This window comes from Sebastes umbrosus, chromosome 10 (genome assembly GCF_015220745.1).
Source record: "Sebastes umbrosus isolate fSebUmb1 chromosome 10, fSebUmb1.pri, whole genome shotgun sequence".
Classification (NCBI taxonomy): domain Eukaryota; kingdom Metazoa; phylum Chordata; class Actinopteri; order Perciformes; family Sebastidae; genus Sebastes; species Sebastes umbrosus.
This window is the reverse complement of record NC_051278.1, coordinates 3,121,414-3,142,185: the sequence shown is the minus strand read 5'-3', so window position 1 is coordinate 3,142,185 and position 20,772 is coordinate 3,121,414. Positions and strand designations below refer to the sequence as shown.

Genomic DNA, 20,772 nt, shown 5'->3' with positions numbered 1-20,772 from the left:
CACACACAAAACCGCACAAAATCCAGTCAATGGCAAAAAAAAAAAGAAGAAATGTGTCAGGAGAGTCAAGAAGCCACAGGCTTATACAAAGGACCTCCCACCAACCACAGGAGGATAAACAATAGCAAAAAAGGAAGAAAGAACTAAACTAAAATAATTAAAAGAAATACAACAAAAGTTAAACAACAACAAGAAGTACACAGAATGAGCAGAAAAACTAATCAAACAGTGGAAAACAATCCAATGAAATACATTAAAAAGCAGTACAGAAAAAAAGAAAATCTATCTAAACATATCAAAAGATAATTAGACATCATGAATTACACATATCACAGCCTTCACCTGAACATTTAATTCTTCTGGAAACGTGTGCCCTAAAAGAGCAGATTCAGACGACTTTTACATAATGTTTCATTAGTTATATTTGTTCACAAATAAAAAAGGTTATGACGAATAGTTCACTAGTTATTTTACAAAAAGGACGTGAACACTGTGTTGATAAATTACAGCAACTTGTTCTCTTTTGAACCGCGAGACCCGTGTTCGAGACCGGCGTTGTTTTGAAAATTATGTTAGTGAAGTTACGATTGTCACGTATTTAGTGACATTTGTGGAGTTACGATTGTCATGTATTTAGTGACGTTTGTGAAGTTACGATTGTCACATATTTAGTGACGTTAGTGGAGTTACGATTGTCACGTATTTAGTGACGTTAGTGACGTTATGATTGTCATTTATTTAGTCTTCCATACTGATGTTACGTGGTTTCCGTACGTATTTGACCTAGTTTACTATTCTTACACTTAAAAGTATTCTTTAATAAACTAAAAAGTGGGACAATTTAGTCCCAAGAAGCTTACATGTATACTACTAGTACATTGATATTAGTATATTTACTACATAAAGTATACTTGAGAAAAACATACTTGAACTTTACTTATGTATACTTCATAAAATAAACTTGAAGTATACTACTTTTTCATGAGGGAAGTTTGGGGATTTAAATTGTTTTCAGATTCATCATCTAGTTAAAAATATATATTGACAAAAGAACAATAAATATGTTTCTTTATTCATTAGAATGTTTTTTTTCTCTCTTCATGAACTGTTATTTCCCCTTTGAATCTGTGTTATGAATAATATAGAGTAATATAATCAGGGAGTGGAGGAGAGGTTTTCAGCAATAAACACATTTTAATTGTTTGTCATCGTTTCCATTCAGTCATATGTGAGGCTGAAAACCCCCGTGCACCGGGTAGAAATATAGTTTTGATGTGAGATATATTTACATAATTTCCACTTTGTTTAGAACATTTGGGGAAATAAACAGAAAATATTCTAATCATAAACTGGATTATTGAATAATGCATGTGCAATATGATTTACAATAAATGCAGATGCAAATAATTATTAAAATAAAAATAAAACAAACACTTGCTGCCGTTAGAAATGGTTCATGTGCATTCAGAGTCTGAGCACAACCCGGTCTCATGGGAAGGTCCTCAGTTAGGTTCAGACAAGAAAACCACTTAGTTAGGGTAGGAGAAAACGGGCTTTAAATAAGTACGCAAACTAGGTCAAACTTTAAAAGAAGTATACTAATAGCACACTTGAATAAACTTAGTTTTGGTAAGGGTTGGGAGTTTTGTCTGTCAACTTGGGTATAAAACTTTAGTGATGTTGTGATGCGGGTTCAGCTGCTGCGTCCGATCACTAATAGATGTTCAATAACGGGCGCGTCAGACCGGTAAAAGGCTTCCGTGAAGGTCGGTTCCTCAGAGATCAAATAAGTGAATTGGCCCATCAAACCTCACCACATATGGACAGAACCACTTAAAGATACCATCACCCAAATTGTCACTCAGCCCCATAGAAAAGGATGTGATGCCACGTTCCAATGTAGGTGATAAGTAAATATTTAGCAGAGCAATCACACACTGTAAACAATGTACGGGAGAGACGGAGCACTTTACAGTCTGCTGGTGTCATACTGTTCAAAGATGGCACGTCACCAGGATGACCTGCGAGTCCAGCGGAGCCAGCTGGAGACACAACAAACAGGAAACACATGCTCCTATCTGTTTGTCCTGCTGGTTTTTGGATGAGAGAGTGAGTGGATATTCACAGGACAAAAATATAATGTCATTATACTTAAAGACAGAGGACTTCAAAATTCATTTGGGTAGAGTCAACTTTGCAGTAGCAGTTCATTTTAATGCTAGAAGACGGAGTCCAACTCCAGTTTTAACCTCTGAAAACAACATTAATCAACGTATCCTTATACAACGAATCGTATGATATCTTATGAAAAGTTATTCCTCATTTAACGTTGGTTCTCCTACGTGTCAATTTCCACTCGTTACATGCAGTCTTTCAAAATAAACTTCTGTCTTCAGAGGAAACTTCTCAGTTAAAATTTCTAGAGTGAAGATACTGGAATCATATGAAACTAGAAAACCTAATGAATCCATCGGTACCAACGATGTCATACTAGCTTATCGCGAAGGACGTTAAATACAGTACCTGTGAGGTTTTCTGGACAATATCTGTCATTGTTTTGTGTTGTTAATTGATTTACAATAATAAATATATACATACATTTACATAAAGCAGCATATTTGTCCACTCCCATGTTGATAAGAGTATTAAATACTTGACAAATTGACAAATCTCCCTTTAAGGTACATTTTGAACAGATAAAAAATGTGATTAATTTGCAACTAATGGTGATTAATTGCAAATTAATCACCATTAATTGTGGACACTCATGCAATTAACATTTTAATCGATTGTCAGCCCTAGTATATTTACTGTGTACTTACTGTTCCTGTGCAATGCCTGGATAACATGCTGCTTTAACACAATCATTTACCAATTTGGGTCAATAAAGTACATCCATCCATCCATCTATCCCTGCAACCTCATAGTGGTGCAAGAGGTGAAGTCAGGAGATCAACAGTCATTAGGATTCATCCTGTGGAGACCATTAATATATCTACACATTTTCATGTTGGTTTAACCGGACTATTTGCAAGGACATGTAGAAATACGTGGGCTAACCTCTTTTGTAAATCAACAAGTACAATAAATAATGTGTGATTAATTTGCGATTAATTACGATTAACTATTTTAATCGATTGACAGCCCTAATGTGTTTGTATATTTTTATCTGTTGCCATTTCTTCAATGTTACTACATGGTTTTTGAAATTCAGATAAAAGTGTGTGCGTGCGTGCGTGCGTGTGTTTAAGCACACAGCTTTTGCAATTTAAACAACTGTCTCATCTAATGACAGCCCTCCCAGTAGCGGCCCCAGTGAGTTAAACGATTATGACAACTGGCCACGAACGCAGGTGGAGAACCGGACGGCTAATGGCCAGCAGACCTCCGTGATGGAGCAGTTGGATGAGAGAGCTGTAGTATAGTGGAAAGCAAAATGACTTGAAATTGCTCCGTCCAAATGGCTTTTTAATGCTCCTTTTTTAAAGCTTTACCAGTTGACTACTGAGGGGTAGTGTCATTGTCCGTCAATGGGGGGGGCAAGCGATGGTAGTTTTAGTAAGTAGCCTATCATCTCTGAACAAATCTTCTCTGTACAGACAGAAGCATCCAGAGTGTCTCTCTTTATATCCATTACACACACACACACACACACTATCTTTTAATGCTTCTCACTGCCTATTGATTCATATTTTTCTCTAAATTGAATCATTCATCAATAGCATGAATTATTACGAAGTGGACTTCACACAGAAGTATCTATATGTCGGCCCAGAGAGGTTTGAATTATGTACTATATAGAACAATTAATGCCCATCGCACCATTCTCTGTGATGTTAAAGAGAGAATAAATGAACATTAAACCTCAAGACAATAATAAAATATATTATATATGTTTATGCATGCAGAATTTTATTGATTCTAATATAAATATAAAGTAAAAAATCTGATTTAGATGTTTAAGTGAAAACCTCTGACAATAATTAAACTAAGGTGGTACGTGAGGGCAGTATATACATACTTTACACGTTTACAATCCAGCTGTCACTTGTAGTTTTATGCGTCTTATTTATTTTTATTTATATTGTTTGCAGTATAAACTGGTAAGGAGTATCAAGCTTTCATTTTCTTTATAGATGTAAAACAGAAACATGTTGCGGATGACGGTATTTACACTTCAAAACAAGGGTTGTAAAATAAATTTAAATAAATATGTAGTATTTAATCTATTAAGTCCTACGCATTGGCCTTTCTTTAAATGCTCACTATTCCATATTATTACATGTATTGTAGTTATTTATGTGCATTTTCTTGTCACCTCAACAAAACTCACTGACTTTCAGCAGCATTAAAATACCAATAAACATGAATTAAATGAATACATACTGAAAACAAAACCCAAAACGTTTCAGCGTATTAGAGTTGATGATCTCCCCTCAGTACAAAGCGCTCATCTAAACTGACCCGTTCTTCTTCACAGCCCTCGTTCCTCTCTGACTCCAGTCAACCATCCTGCCCTTGTTTCTCTTCCTGTCTCTTTATAAGCCTGAACTCACGGCACCATGGATCCTTCCACCCCCTCAGAGCTCAGCCCGGGATGGAGACCGGAGAGTGTCTGGGTACATTAAGACACGCCGCTCTGCCTTTTGCTCCACCTAGCTGTGGCTCTCCTCCAGGGCCTGTAGTCATTAAACCTCGGAGAACAAGAGAGCTGATCAAGGATCACTGCTCGGGTAGCGTGGCCGTATTAAACTAAGAGGAACACGAGTCCTTTATGGCTGGTGGGATAGAAATAACTGCAGCTGTCCTCACGTTACCTTTTTAGCACCATCTTCATACTGGATGTGTGATCTGACTGGTTGCTTTGAGCCTTTTATACACACAAAGTAAATATGTACATTGATCTCATATACACTTTTTAAATTCCACTGACCAATCTTAGATCGTCTTTGTCATTTACAAGCAGTAGTCGTCCATGAGAACAACACCAGACTGATTTAAATCACTGACAAAATCAGAGATAGGGGAGCAATTTATCGGTCTGGAACCCGGCTACTTTCTAAGTTGAGGAACATTGAAGACAACATCAAAATTAAACTTTCTAATGGGAACTCACACAGTAAGAAATACTAAGAAAGGTGGTCTCTTTAAAAGCTCTTTAAAAAACGAATCAAGTTGTTTCCTGTGAAGACGGAAGTTTATTTTGAAAAGACTGAATGCATTTAACGAGCGGAAATTGACACGTGTTGCTGGACATTCGTAAAAAAATGAGGAATAACCTTTAGTAAGATATCATATGAACCGTACGTTGGATGAATCAGCTTACATTAAAATGTCCGAGTCAGGAGTTGTGGAATTGGTTATTAATCAGTCTTTAATCTAGGTAATGAAATAGATAAGGAAAGGAAGGATGGACAGAATGAGAGGAGGGGAAGTCTCAGACTCTACGTGACTGAAGTACATGACATGTGTCGTGCCCTGTTGAATCGTGGGTCGCCGTCTGTCAGCCCTCCAGGCGCTGCTTACTAAAACTCATCACTTCCCAGAAGTACCCAAACTCTCTTCTGACATGTCCTGCCTCTCTCTCTCTCTCTCTCTCTCTCTCTCTGTCTCTCCTAATCCTCACTCCTAGCCTCCTTCTTCATTTCGTTGCTTTTGGGAACAGTTTACTCTTCCCTACCTCCTCCTCCTCTCTTACTCATTCATCCTTGCAAAGCCTGCTGGCGAGCCACCCTCCTCTCTCCGTCTCTCTCTCCATCCTTCCTTCCTCCTGCTCTCCAGAAGCCCCAGAGGCATCAGTGATTCACTGGCTGACCTTCCTCTGCTACAGCTCAAGTCTGGCTGGCTCCATTTCTCCTTTACATTATTGTCATCTAGCCAGTCCTATACGTACATTTTTAAAATGTAAACTTTAACCTCCTGACTTTAGGATGCTGATTATACTCAACAAGCTATTATCAGGTATGTTTTGTTGTCTAAATCATCATGAAGCTCATTGAAAGGTTAGTTTATTTAAACCAACATTATCAGCTTGTAAATTAAGTTTCAGTTTAAAAATTGTAACATTTTGTGACGTGCTATCCTGATGAATTACTGAGTAATTAGGGAGCTGCGATTTCCACGGTGACTAATGGGCATAAAATATCATATCAACATTAAATGAATCTCTTTGACGGATCATTTTCATTACCCTGGAAGCTGATGGAATGAGAGCTAAATTTGAATTTCCCCACAAATGCTTTTTGATAAAGGAACATATACAGCTCAGAGGTTTCCTCTCGACCTTTGAGTTTTGTTTTTCTTATGACAAACCTGAACACCTGCTCAGCAAGAAGACGTCCGTTACAGGATGTATTTATAATAATTAGGTTGACCGTGACGCCACAGAGAATAAGAGCATTTGGCTGTTTGTAACTTCTTAAACATATAAATCATTGCGGGTCGGTGTCCCATGCGCGCTCACATGTGTCTACGCTGTTCAGACAAGACTCCAACACAAACTACACGGAAGCACCAAAACCACAAAGTTCTATCTAGTGAAGCCCGTCAGAGGACGCGGGGGAGACTGTAGCTTTGGTCTCCAGGGGGCGATGCTGTACTCTGCTCCTCTGCCTGCATGCCTTCACTCACACACCATGCTCGTTCTCACTCTCTCGCTCCGCCTCTCACGTGCATGCGCGCACACTCCACACTGCAGAAGAGTTAGTTTAGCTCTGAGAATATCTAGTGAATGCACAGTGGACGTTTGTGCAGAAATAACTGCTGCAGCTCCTCCAGACCAACAGAGGTTTCCCGTGTCTTGTGAAGTGACGGGGCTCAGCAGAGAGAAACATTATCGTCTCCGACCAAAACTCTGGTGTCTCCCCTGTTCCCTCTGACCGCGGTCGGGAGGCTGAGGCAGGAAAAGACAACACTAGGATCAGCATTGATTCATGGAGAGACCTTCATCTGGTCAGCTAACATTACTGACAAGCGGCTGAAATATAGAGTGATATTGTGCTTTTAGCTGACGTGTGTCTCCTCACTGTTTTGAGTGATGCTCGTTCATGTCTATGTAGAGCGAGAACAAGCACGAGCAACAGGACGCTGACTTTAGTTGACTTAACAGCCACAAGCGGCGCTGTTAACAAGCATTTCTGATTCTTACAAACAGTCCCTTTAAATTGTTCTGGTGCCAACTTTAAAATATGAGATGGCAGATGACACGTAGTCATTGTGTGCCCCGTCTGAGCCAGCAGACAGATACTCCAGCCTCAATAAAGTTTGGAAGCAGTATTGTGTTTGACCGTGTGAACAGTAAATGGTAGATGTTGAGTCAGAGTTCAGTCATACAGACAGAAATCCATTCTTCTTCTCTTTGTACCAACAGGAGCTTCAACAGAGCAGAATACATTCCTTCCATATACGCTTTTTTGAATAACAGACCCAAGTCGTGCTCTTTTCTAAAGCTAAAAAACCTCTTTTATTCTATCGCCGGTTCAACTTCATGCCTTCCACCTACACGTTTCGCCTGCAGCTGCTGAACGCAACAAGCTCACACCTGTTTTATTGATATGTTTCAGAGCCACTCTGGGAAGACATTATGGAAAAAAGGCACAAGCTAAAGTAGAAGTAGACGAGGCATGTTGAGGAGAAAGCGGGAACAATAAATCACATCAACTCACACAATAACACCAGGAACACGCTGAACATTACAAGTTGATTATGCATAACAGTGAAAGATAAAAATATAAAAAGGGTGCAAAGTGTTACGGAATGAAAAAAGGTGAATAGAAAGCCTTTACAAATATGTGTGTGTGTGTGTGTGTGTGTGTGTGCATGTGTGCGTGTGTGCGTGTGTGTGCGTGTGTGTGTGTGTGTGTGTGTGTGTGTGTGTAGGTTTTAGCCTGCGGGCCAGAGAGGAAGTTCTCAGTGATGTGACCCTGATGATGATTGACAGCTCCCTGTAGGCGTTCCCACGGTGACTCAGACTCCCTGTTAAACAGCACCGATTATAAACAGCAGCTAAATAATACTGGATCCCATCTCAATCCAAATGTGTGCTGTACTGTAGATTGTACATAACTTTTTCTTCCAGCTTTTCATAAACACTCATATTTCTGAATACACTTCAGGCCCATTTAACTTCAAGGCTCCCCGAAAAACATCATTAATGAAAGATTTGTCCTTGTGCAGCACCGAAAAGCCTCAGACAATTCATCTGAGAGTGAAAATGATTTCAACCCAATAACTCAAAGTCAGTTAAAAGTAGTCTCGTACGGTTAGACCGCTCTGTCTCATTTTGTGTCACTTTGCTTTAATGCTGTGCAGCGAGCGGGGAAATAATGTGAGGGAGGTTACTGTCAAATGGAGGTGAGGACTGCATTTTCTTTAGCTAAACACAGTAAAAGAAACTGGAGCGGCGAGTGCCTTGTCGCTGCTGTCTAATGGACCGAACACCCACCTGGATCACAGAGAGTGAACGGTCAGAATGTAAAGATGTGGGCAGCATTTTGCATTATGGCTGCATGATGTTAAAACAATATCTAATTGTGATTATTTTGACTGATATTGCTGATGTGATTATCGATATTAGAGCGATCAATATTTTTTAGAGCTGTCAGAGTTAAGTTGATAATAACGCGCAATTTGTTTTAACGCCACTAATTTCTTTAACGCAACTTGCGATTCGCAGGTTGTAGCGGGCTCAGTTTTAAAGCTAGAATGAAGATACTGGTATCATTTGAATCTAGAAAAACCTGATGAATCCATCGGTACCAACCATGTCATACTAGCTTGTCATGAAAGAGGCTAAATAACGCTCCAAACTTACGCTAGATTTTGGTGAGGGAAAACTGTCAAGGCCATTTTCAAAGGGTTCCCTTGACCTCTGACCTCCAGATATGTGAATGTAAATGGGTTCTATGGGTACCCACGAGTCTCCCCTTGGGCTGCAGTTTGCCATGTTATGATTTGAGCATATTGTTTTATGCTAAATGCAGTACCTGTGAGGGTTTCTGAACAATATCTGTCATTGTTTTGTGTTGTTAATTGATTTCCAATAATAAATATATACATACATTTGCATAAAGCAGCATATTTGCACACTTCCATATTGATAAGAATATTAAATACTTGACAAATCTCCCTTTAAGGTACATTTTGAACAGATAAAAGATGTGGAGTCATGTTTCTGCCCACCTGATTAATGCTAAGTCCAAAATTTACTCCCGTTTTAGCTCCTCCTTTTAGAAAAAGATCTCTCTTTTATCAGCTACAGTATGTTCCACTTTCTTCACCTGCTAGTCGCTAACTTTGTCCGTCTGCTGTTTGGCTGCTCACAGTGGGTTCATCACAATTTGTTTGCTGAAAACAGCTGGAAACGAGGATGATGAGAGCACTGAGACTAAACTGTACAGTAAATGTGTCACAAAAAGCAAACAACTGAAAGAAGCTATAAAAAAAAAAGCTTTGAGGAACTGAGTCGGTGATAATTATCTCCTCCAATCACACGTTTAATATGAAAAATCTCTCTCTGCAAGTCCCACCGCCCGGCATAATTAAAATGACTCCAGTCTGTTGGTAGTTTATCTTATTTATTCCTGTAGTGTTTTTCTTCGAGTGGGTTTCAGGTAGTAAAGTAAGCCATAAGTAGATCCTCCTCATCCTCCTCCTCCTCCTCGGGGCCTGTTGTTTTGGACCACTCTGATTTATGGATGCAGAGCAGACAGCTCAGATGAAAGACTTTCTGTCAGGTCAGAAGATACAGATACCTTGTTGCCATAGCAACCGCTGCGGGCAAAAACAAAAAAAAAAAGAAGAGAGGGATACAAGGGGAGAGAGAACAAATGATGAAATGATGAAACGGGTCAGTGAAAGATGACATTCAAATTGGAGAATGACGGAGACCGGCGTTCAGCAGATAGATTGTTTGGGGGTTTTTTTTAAACACATATTTCTGCTCTGCACACGCACACACACACACACACACACACACATTAATCTGTCAGACTGTAGCGTGTTACAGGATGCTCCTTTCAGCTCAGGACAGACGTGACCTGAAAAAAATGTAGCAGAGCAATTTGAAAAAACAACTAAACCACTTTTGGGCTGAATGCTATTATTATTTCCTTAGCTGCTGACAATGTTGAAAAATGTTTTGAAATGAGGGTAAATTTAAGTATATTATTATTATCCGCAGGGTGCGAACCTCGAGGCGGCGGTTACCGCAGCGTTGTCAGTAGGATGAGATAAATGCTTCAACTATGTTATTGTGCTTCTTTAACACATAAAAAGCAGCTTTTTGAGGGATCCATTAATATGACTACTAAATACAAATACTGCTAGTTCTGACAACAGCAGCAACAATAAGTGTTCACTGTTACATTTCCTTCTTTGCACAAAAAGCTCAACGGATGCACCTGCAGAACTTAGTAAACAACAAACTATTGTGTAACTCGGAGCAACAGCGAGCACAAAGGGAGAAACCCAGACTCTCTGTTGCATCACCTGATTGCGTGACTTATCCACGTTGAATTTCATCAGTGGACAATGCCGGCCGATCATTTAGTGTCCCCTCCCGCTCCTTCAGATCCGCCATCTGTCAAAATATCAATTTATTTCTCCCGCTCTCTCCAACGAACACTGAGCACTAATTGGAAATAGCATGCAGTGTATTCTCTGTTCTGCACACACACACACACACACACACACACACACACACACACACACACACGGGGAGAGAGAGCGAAGCCATCCGTCAGGCTGAGATGTGAACATGATGCAATCACTCCCTCATGCTCCATCTGTAGAATAATTCCTGTTTTTTATCTGACAGAGGGATGTAGAAGAGATGGTTGTGTTTGTGTGCGTTGCAGAGACACACAAACATTATCTGAATTAAACAAGGCGATGGGAGAATTTGCAAAGCGGAAACATCTTATTAAGTGCAGCACGCAAAGAGTGAAATGAGGCGGAAATGTTTAGATGCTGAGTCTTTAAAGTAAAGCAGAGTGAAACCTTCCAGACTGAAGGTAACTGAGATGTTACATGAACGCTTAATGATAATAGTATTTTAGTATGAGTATTTTATACTGGAATAATATAGGACGACAATGAATCAACCCACTATACACAGACAATATCAGAAACTACTACTTCTAATTTTATAATATTTAGCATTTTTAATTTTGAAAAGGTACCAATCAACGTTGTTGACATCATACTGTATGTAATCTTGAAATCATGGCATGGACAATTATAATACAGATCAGCAATTTCCATCATATTTTAACTAGGGCTGTCAAAGTTAACGCGCTAACGCAAATTGGTTTTAACGCCACTAATTTCTTTAAATACGTAACTTAACGTAACTTAAAAAAAATTGGACCTTACGCGACTTTCTGGGTTTCCTCTATCAGCCTGTAGACTGATTTTAATGTGAAGAATGCGAGGGACATTTTTTTCTGGGAAAAATCCAACAGATATGACATCATGCACGCTCACGAGTGCCTTCATTTTCAGGACTAACAGTGTGCAACCGTAGCTAATGTTTGACTAGAAATGGAGTCCGCTAACGGCAACAAACAAACAACCAGCCACCACCACAACTCAGACTCCAACACAAACTCCACGGAAGCACAAAAAAACAAAGTTATATCTAGTGAAGTCCGTCTGTAAAAGGAATGTGACCGATGTCGGGGGGAAAACCAGGATCAACATTGGCCGGTTCTTCGATTCATAGAGAGTCCTTCGTTTGGTTTTGGAGATCAAAACGGACCCTGAGCTGGCAAAATTCCTATTGGACGGGTGAGCTAACATTACTGCCAAGCATGGGAAATACAATGTTTTGACCGATGCTCGCTACCGTCTACATAGTGCGAGCAACAGGACGCTGACTGTCGTTGACTTTACGGTGTCACTGTTAACAAGCTATTAATGATTCTTACAAACTAACCCAGTAGTTTTGTTGGCTTGGCGCCCTGCTCGCTGGTGTTGTTGGACATTTGTAGGAAAATGCATGAAAATAACAAAACAACTTTTCATAAGATATCACACAAACCGTTGTACATGAATGAATTATATGCTTTGCATTGTTTCATCAGTGCAGTGGTTTATTTGATGTTTAACTGGCACTAGTATGTGTTACACAAAATATCATGAGACGAGCACTAAGCGCGGCATTAACCACATGTAATCAATCACGCTAAAGAAACACAATCAGTAATTGGAGGCTGACATCTTCCTGATTGATGGATAAGACATTAATTAGCAGTATTGGTAGTCCCAAAGATACCATCGTCAATCTGCCAATTAAAATGACGTAATCAATCGAGGTTGATGACTGCGGTTCAGTCGGTGTTCAGTGTTCAGTCTGCATTCATCACAAGATGATTAGCGACCCTGAAAGACTTCATTTTGAGTTATCTCTTTTTATTCACAAGCCGTCACCTCTTTCTTTCTTTTCTCTCACTTTCGTGTCTTTCACTGCTTTCATACAATACGGTTGGATTTGAAATATTTTTTTGAACACGGCAGCAAGGCCGCAACCATGGCCACAGCCTTTTACAAGAGAAGAATAGACGCCCAGCTGTGATAACCACATCCATGTTTCAGTCAGGAATAAAAGATCAGTTCTGCATGCACTCCTTTTTGTGTGGAGGTCTATTTCATGTCCTTTCCTCGTGGCTAGAAATGAAAGAACTTAAAGGGATAGTTGTGGTGTTTTGAAGTGAGGATGTATGAGGCACTTATCCATAGTCAGGGTTTTACTTATACAGTAGATGATGGTCAGCACACAAACAGACGGGAGTACCGGCACTTAAGTGGACGGGGTCAACAGCAAAATGGCTTTTAGACATATCCGTTGAAGCGTACGCTATATTTAGAATATGTTCCAACGGAGATCTGAACTCAAAGTGAAACTTATCTACGCTGCTTTTGAAGAGAGCATAGATAAGTTTCACCTTCAGTTTAGTTCCCCGTCAGAAAGGGCTGTCTGACGGTAAGATAAAGGGGTGACAACGTCCACAGTAGAGCTGGGACGATACACCGATCTCACGATTCAATTCTATCACGATACACTGGTGCCGATTCGATATGTATTGGGATTTTTAAATATTGTGATTCAATATTACGATTTATTGCGATTTTTGTTAACTTTTTTAAAACTAGATTATGGGAACAAGTTTAATCATACACTTCTAGGGACATTTACTTTGGAAAATATCTAAATTAATCCAGTAAAAATGTTTGATTTTCAGCATGTATGTAGTCAGAGATGTCCTGAAGTCAAATATATCAGTCAATGTCAGGAATTATTTCCAGCAACCCAAAAATCAAAGAATAAAGACATTATCCTCACAAATTAGTGGTATTTTCTTTTTAATTTATAAGAGACATGTAATGTTTTATACTTCTGGTGAATATAATCCTATTTATATATATGTATTTTGTGTATACAGTTCTCTTTGTTAACACCTTATTTTGAAAACCGGATGTAGTCCCACGTGTCTACTTCCTCTAACTTCTCCAAGGTGGTCTCTAGCTCTCTCGTCAGCTCCGTTCTCTTTATCCATCCATGTTCAGCTCCATCGGGGCCGTTTCAATGCATTTAACATAAATGTCAGTATCTGGGTGCTCTACAGTCGTAGCGTCGGCCCATTTGACCACGGAGATGAGAGCGACGGCCGGCTCGACCGCCACATTACCGCGATACGATAACGTTTCCTGTCCGTGACAGAGTTAGCATGCAGCTTTAGCCGTGATGTCTAGCTCTGCTTTTCCTGTCAATGTGTGAAACCCAAAGTGTTTCCATCCTTTACTGGATGTGTAGTGTTTACCACGCTGGATTTAACATGTGAGGGTGCAGGTCGTATCCACGCAGACCCTCCAACGTTTTATACTTTCTGAGGTTTGTTTTGGTTGACGGATACGGAACGGATATGACGTCACGTTACTCAGACTACAACAATAAAAGCGGTAACTTCCTTCTACCTCCACATAGACTTAAATGAAGCAAATATATTGATTCACAGCACTATATTGCTTTGTACTCCTGTCTGCTTCTCCAAACTGGGGGCGTGCCGACCGTCATCCACTGTAGTAATACACTGACTATGGATAAGGACTTCATACAACCCCACTTCAAAACACACAAACTATCCCTTTAATTGACGAGAGGATTTTACTAGATTATCAAACCTTGATGAATTGACAAACTTTGCTAAATCCAGAATTGAACTAAATGAAAGAACGAAGCACATGAGGGCTACTATTACATTTTATGATGCATTATGCTACGCCGCCGCCACCACTAGTTTCATAATTATATATTCATGGAAAATGAATGTCGTCTGTAAATCAGCGGGTTGTGTGTCCCAGTGGAGGTCAGCTCATCTGTCTTCCGCTGTGAGGTGGCCTGATATCACATAAGACTGTCAACGCGTTGCACTACGTCTCCGTCTTCTCAACCCGGCGGAGTGGGCGGATCCAAAGGTCTGGATCCAAACTGTGAGGCTCAGCCCAGAGGTGGAAGTAGTCAGGAAACACACACACACATACACATATATATATCCAGCATATCCTCATAACCATGTGTGAGTCCACAGGGAGGGGAAGTATACGGCGACACGCCACAGACTCCCTGCCACCCACACCTGCCTCCTTCAGGCGGCACACACACACACAGTTGGGAGTATCTACTTTCATATAAAATGCCACATTGGTTTGCTTCGTTTCTCCATCTGAGTTCCTGTATGGCGTGAGGTTTATTTGCCAAGAAGATTGCAAATGAGAAGAAGTTTCAAGGACATTTCAATGAGCTTTACGGTCCATTTATGTCACGTTCAACGACCACAAACAGCAGATATATAGAGCAGCTTTAACTACGCTGAACTGGAATACATCCTATACATGATTATACTCTCCATTTCATCCACACATTCAGCCATTATGAATCTTTAAAGGAGCAGTGTGTAGCATTTAAGGAGGTCTATTGGGAGAAATGGTATATAATATTAATAAGTATGTTTTCTTCAGTGTATAATCCAGCCCAGTCTCACGGCAAAGCGTGTCATAGACCCGCCTGTCCACCAGAAGAAAGCATGTCAGTGTCACGTTTTGTGTCGCCGAGACGTGAATATTACACGGCGGCATGAAGTCGCAGTGTTTTGTAGAGTCGTTTGTCGTGTGTTGTGTTGTGATGGAAGTAATATGGTACGTGTCCACCGGGGCATTTTTTTATCATGAGGCGACGCACCTGATTGGACGAACGCTTTCCCTCCGTGGGCTGCTGCTCCCAGTTTCCAAACGGGAAACAATATGGAGGCTCGTTTGGAGACTTTCTTCTCTTCTTTCACGAAAATAGTTCACCGAAATGTGTTTCTGAAAACATATGAGGCGAGAAATAAGCCACGCATTTGATGAATCTGTCTTTATTTTGGATCGACAACGTTTATTTTAAAACATTCTCGGGAATTTCGAGAGGCGGTGAGTTGAGTCGGATGCCGTGATTTGCATGAAATAGACGAGACCTCAACTTTATGCAAATAAGGAACGGCTGTCGTGACGCTCCGTCTCTCGAATCACGCCGCCACGCTACCAGAATGTATTGCACAGCTGCTTACATAGACAGTTACGTAGTATATAAAGTAAGAAAGACCACTTATGGTGGACGGACGGGAAGGTGGATGGGTCCAACAAACCCAGGACTTTAAAGCGTTTAGACCGGTGTTTTGTTTTGCAGGTTACGCTAGTGGCATTTGTCACGTGTTTTCCATACTGATGTTACGTTGTTTAAGTACGTGTTTTACTTAGTTTACGTATTTATTTAAAGACCATGATGTTTTCCCTGATCCTAAGTGAGCGACCATGAGGTTTTACCTTATCTTCACCAAGTGGTTTTCTTGCCTGAACCTATGTCCGTGGCTTTGTTGCCCCCTGCTTGTACTTCACGTTAATACAGGAGGCAAAACGTGACACTGACACGCTATCCTCTGGTGGACAGGCGGGTCTATTGTTGGTTGGTATAATCACCTGAAAAAAAGAATTGTTGTGTTTTTGTTAGCTTGGAATGAGCCGTTTAAATCTCCGTAGGGTGCGGGTCCTCTTCACGGAGCCGGTCACCATTATTTTTCGTTACTACAGTAGCCCAGAACGGATAAACCAAATACTGGCTCTAGAGATAGACATTCATGTATTCACTTTGGTCACCGTAGTTCTCCGACACGCTCGGCACACGGGAGAAGATTCAGTTGGTTGCAATCTGCAACGTCACCGCTGGATGACGGATGCCAACAAACATAGAGCTTTACTTGCCCGAAACTAAGCAACACAACATTAAGCACGTGTCTAAAGTTTGTGTTTTAAAGTTCTGTGGGTTCGGCTTTTCAACGCAGGACTTGTATTTGGGTATTTTTACACAGTACTTGTACATAAGTAAAGGGTCTGAATACTTCTTCCACCACTGCTCAGTGGAACCTTTTTGTGATAAGAAAACAATATCTTTTTTTTTGTGAAAATGTATGTCCCTATTTTGGAAAGTTTCCAGCCTTATTTGGATTCAGATGTGGCGTCTCCGTCGGCCGGCCCAATGATTCAAAGGCCATCAGTTTCCACCGAGCACATATTTAACATATGACACTTGGTGGGCCCCTTCCATCTAAAGTGGTTTACAGTAGCAGGAGTGCATACATCTTCAGTATGGGTGGCCCCGATGGGAACTGAAGCTCATATCCTGACAGTGCTGCTGCTGATATATGCTCTACCCACCGAGCTACACAGAAAATGAAATCCCTAACCTTGGCAGCTTTAGTGCTGGGCTCTACTCATTGAGCTCCATGGGAAATTGAGTTTCTAACCCTGGCAGTATAGCAGCACTTATAGCTCTACCCAAAGGGCTGCAAAACTGCAGAATTTCAAAGGACAGATCACACTGTCATTTTCCTTTGGCTCTGTAGAAGTCAATGGGGTCACCAAGGCTAAAAAAATATATATATATATATATATACTTGTGTTATTGTTAAGCATTATAAATAAAACTATACAGCAAATGAAGATTCACATTTCTGACAAATTCCATAACAATGACAAATAGAGCTAATATTTAAAGTTTTGCTTTCGTACTTGAGGTTTAAACGTGCCATGTGTAAGATGTAACCAGAATTTTAGTTTAAAACATTAAAAAAATTAACTAACAGGTTCCAGTCGCTCCTTTCATACCGACATTCTGCAACACTGCCGTAAAAGGAGGTCGGCCTTACGCCGGTTTTACTGAACCAAACAACAGCGGCATAATGTGTGATTTTTAGATAGCACGTCGGCATCACAGAAGCAAAAGAGACATGACGTTTAACACAACAGCGCCGGCGTCTAGCGTGTGTGTGTGTGCATGTAAACCCGCCGTGCTGGCTGTCCCTTTTACACAGATGTCAGCTCGCCCTGAAACTACCTCTGATGCCGGCTCAGTGGCGAAACAACTCCTTCCCCCTTTCCATCTCGTTTCATACAGAAGAGCGAGACAGAATAACAGTCTGGCCATGAACAGGCAGTGTGAGAAGCAGCTGCGACGTTATGTCATAGATGTCTATGTATTGTGTTGCAGAGATATCTGCGAGTCCTGTCTTGTAACACCATGAGAGGTGATAGTGAGTCACTGTAGCGTCCAGTCTGCCCTCAGTCCAACATGAGAGGACCAAGAAGTAGAGATGCCCCAAGGGCTTGTCAATCGCGTTGACGGTTCAGGGTTTCTGTTCTTTTTGATAGCTTGTTTATTGGATTAAATCCAAAATGGAAGGAAATAGAAAAAAGTCTTGTATTTCCGTCTCATCCTCCCCTAGACTAGTTCGCAGGCGACGGCTCTGAAAGACGGACAGAGCGTCAGTTAGCTTGAATTAAGCAAGCGTAAACCCCGGACTGCCTCAACCCCCCGCTGGATTAGCAATCTTCACTGGTTGATTTTGAGTTTCTACAGCTCCTAGCTGAAGCTTCAGAGCAACCCACTCTCCTCCCGGCAAAGTAGTCTTGAGGTGGTGGGGGAGGACGAAACAAAAATACTAGTTATTAAACGTACACAGAGCGGTTAGTGTCACAGTAAACACACAGAGGGCTAAACTATAGGCCGACGCCACACGTGAAGATTATAAAATAGCCGTGTTATTTTGACCGGCAGTTTGGTTGAATTTGGGTCTTCTTGTCCTGCTGTTGACTTTCTTTGATGACTGTACATTTAGATTGTATGGACCCAGTAGTAGAGGTAAAATGCTGCCCCCTATTTGTTTGGAGTATGTGGCTAGATCTTACACATTGCACCTTTTTAAATTTTAAACAATAAAAACTCACCCAATTACAAGCTTCTTCCTGAGGAATCCTTTCATTTGCATTTTATCAGGGGCAATTATGTTCATTAACATTTTGTTTATCTGGCATGTTTTATTCTGACTTTAATTTAAAGGTCCCATATTGTAAAAAGTGAGATTATCATGTCTTTTATATTATAAAGCAGGTTTAAGTGCAATATAAATACTGTTAAACTATCAAAACGCTCAATATACGAAGAAATACACACAGTCTGTATTCAGAAATTGTGCGTTTGAAACAAGCTGTTAGGATTTCTGTCCATTTGTGATGTCACAAATATACAATATTTAGACCATTTCAAAGTTTTAAACATAAACATTCTAAATGTGTCCCAGGATATTTCCTGTTGCAGTGGATGTGAATGTCATCAGCTGACAGGAAGTAAACATGGACCCAAGCTGTTGCCTAGCAACGCTATTCCATTGCAAGTCTGTTGAAATGCACTAAAACGGAGCGTTTCAGACAGAGGGTGAATACAGGTATATTCATACGGACAGTATCAGGAAAATATTTTTTTTTTTTTTGAACATTTCAGCATGTAAACATGTTCTACTAGAAACACAAATACAAGTATGAACCTGAAAATGAGCACGATATGGGACCTTTAATATAAAGCTGTCCTGGTTTAGTCATCACTGTAGTCTGCTATTATGTACATATCAAATAAAAGGCATTTATCATACAAATAAGTACAACTTTCTTGTGAGATCAGACAGTTTTCCCTATTTCTTATTAAATGTGGTAGTTTTGAGTCTTACTAAAGTCTTTCCTGAAGTTCTTCTCTTTTGTTGGTTTGCTTTGAGAAATGTTGGATTATTTATTTTAATATTAGGATTTGCAACCTTTGCATTTAACCTGACTAAAGCTGTTCCTTCATTCTCTATTCTACGTAAATGTACAGCATTGTGGACTTTCTTTGACAGTTATAATCAACCTGTCAGTGGTTGAAAACCTGAATTTAGATTTTTTCCAGAAGCTTCCATGTGAGAGTGGCGGTTATCTTGTTCATCTTCTCCCTGTCCCACATCGCAGGCGTGTTTGAAGGGAGAAATCAAGAAAGGCAGTGGAGAGAGGTCTCTGGGTCATTGGTAAAGTGAAAAATGATCCGCTTACATCCAGGCTAACATTGGCCGATAAGATTGGGGGCAGATTGGACGCAGCTTTTCGCATTAGAAAAGACCAGCTCACCCACTCTAAGATGTAGGGCACGGCCACTCAGGAGATAAAGTCACTGTCGGTGTGGTTAAAAAGCCAGCGGTGACACCGCAGACATCAGCACTTCCTCTAGATTATTTTCTTACAGTCAGTGAGAGTTATACTTCCAGTCGTACAGAGCCCAGGGAAGCGCCTGTGATCCGAGTCACTATAGAAATGATTATGTTTGGAAACTGCAGCTCCTCATAGCTGCACTGTAATTAACTTGTTTCTTTCTTTTGTCAGTAAAGCCAGGTACAGATTTTGAGGGATGACGCAATGATAACACATTTCTCTGTCAGTACTTTAAAAGCACAAATTAATAGTAAACTCAGTGGTTAATTTTGCATTTTAGACGTCTCTTTAAACAGCAGAAACCTGCAGCTACACTCCACCCCTTTAAATGCTTGCTGGAATTACAAGTAATTGTTGTTTTAGTGTAAAAATGTGAGACGTTTACAGGACTAAAATGACCTCCGACCTCTTGTTTCCCTGATATGTTTTACACAGCAGAATCCACACGAGCTCTCTTATTTATGCTGTTCAGGCATCGAGGAAACACACACACACACACACACACACCAGTGTGTTGTTTGTTACTCTTATACTTCTATCTTTGTGAGAACCAACTTTAGTTTTAGGTTTTTAGACCACTATTGGCATAGCATGCAGTCATGTTGCATTGTGGCACCAAGTTAGTTTTTTTTCTTCATATAGATGATCTGGCAATCAGAAAATCCATTGGCCTGAGTCCCAGTGATGAAACTTTAACATAGTCAACTGCAGTTCGCCACAGTTTCATAATGAACCGAAAATATTTTTACATTTCCGGGGGGTTCAACTCAACGGGTCAAGGCGAGGGCGCCATGGTGCGCTGTGACTGTCTCTATTTTTTTCACTCCACAACCATGTGGTTTCCTTGTTGACACCATTGCAAATTACATGTTTTTGTAAACAAACTGACGTTATCTATTTAGCCGAAATAACGGAAAACGCCTTGCTGCCAATATTTAGACACACCGGAAGCTCTGGTCAAGCCTATCCAATAGGAGAGGACCGGAGGTGCATTCTGAAGGAACGAGAGTACCACAACCCTTTTTCTCTGTTTTCTCTGGTCATGTTGCAAAAATTTCAAAAATATTTGTGCCTGTCTCCAGCAGACAGCCTCATTGCAGCAGTGAAATACTTCTTTAAGGTCAGGTTTAGGTCCGAGGGGTCCTCACAAATACAGTAAAGCAAGCG

At 40.4% G+C, this 20,772-nt stretch overlaps 1 protein-coding gene across 2 annotated transcripts in view; it reads left to right on the top strand.

Moving 5' to 3' along the window:
* The window catches only part of LOC119496134 (pro-neuregulin-3, membrane-bound isoform), a 403,417-nt gene that overhangs the window by 341,356 nt on the left and 41,289 nt on the right, over positions 1 to 20,772 (top strand). The window lies entirely within an intron of this gene.